This window comes from Aythya fuligula, chromosome 5 (assembly GCF_009819795.1).
Source record: "Aythya fuligula isolate bAytFul2 chromosome 5, bAytFul2.pri, whole genome shotgun sequence".
In the NCBI taxonomy this organism is placed as follows: domain Eukaryota; kingdom Metazoa; phylum Chordata; class Aves; order Anseriformes; family Anatidae; genus Aythya; species Aythya fuligula.
The window spans coordinates 62,272,432-62,273,500 of record NC_045563.1 but is presented as its reverse complement, the minus strand read 5'-3'; the positions used below and the strand labels follow the sequence as shown (position 1 = coordinate 62,273,500).

The following is a 1,069-nucleotide window of genomic DNA, read 5'->3' as shown; positions in this document are numbered from 1 at the left end:
CCACGGGATGCAGTCCTTGATGAACTGATCCGGCGTGAGCTTCCCACAGGCAGCAACTCTTCCAGAACTGCTCCAGATATGGGTCCGTACCACGGGGTCCATCCCTCAGGAGAAAACTGCTCCAACCTGGCTCCCCTACGGGCAGCAGCTCCTGCCGGGTCACCTGCTCCTGCGTGGGCTCCTCTCCACGGGCTACAGGTCTGGCCCAGAATCTGCTCCGGCAGGGGTCTTCCACAGGCGGCAGCCTCCGTCGGTGCAGGTCCACCTGCTCCACCGTGGTCTCCTCCACGGGCTGCAGCGTGGAACCCTGCTCCACCGTGGTACTCCATGGGCTGCAGGGGGACATCCTGCTTCACCATGGTCCTCACCAGAGGCCGCAGGGGACTTCTGCTCCGGCGCCTGGAGCACCTCTCCCCCTCCTTCTACACTGACCTTGGCACATTGTCGTGGTTTAACCCGGCTAGCTCAGTCGGTAGAGCATGGGACTCTTAATCCCAGGGTCGTGGGTTCGAGCCCCACGTTGGGCGCCAAAAAGACTGTCGTGGTTTAACCCGACCGGCAGCTAAACACCACGCAGCCGTTCGCTCACCCTCCCCCCTCCCTCTCTGGGACGGGGGAGAGAAATGGAAAGTGAAGCCCGTGAGTTGAGATAAAGACAGTTTAATAAGACAGGGAAAAAAAAATAACAAAAATAATAATAACAATAATAATAATGATGATACAATGGTGATAATACGAAAGTAATAATAGTATGTACAAACAAGTGATGCACAATGCAATTGCTCACCACCCGCTGACCGATGCCCAGCCTAACCCCGAGCAGTCCGGCCCCCTCCCCCCGGCTAGCCACCCCTATATATTGTTTAGCATGACGTCAGATGGTATGGAATACCCCTTTGGCTAGTTTGGGTCACCTGTCCTGGGTCTGTCCCCTCCCAGCTCTTACTGCACCCCCCAGCCTGCCCGTTGGCAGGACAGAGCAAAGGCTGAGATGTCCTTGGCTTAGTATAAGCACTGCTCTGCAACAATTAAAGCATCGGGGTGTTATCAGCACTCTTCTCATTCTAAG

General features: G+C 56.0%; 1 non-coding gene across 1 annotated transcript; it reads left to right on the top strand.

Annotated features, from left to right (window-relative positions):
* Positions 1-454: 454 nt before the first annotated feature.
* On the top strand, positions 455-527 carry TRNAK-CUU. The gene has a single exon. It is a non-coding gene; the product is annotated as a tRNA-Lys (tRNA).
* Positions 528-1,069: the final 542 nt, after the last annotated feature.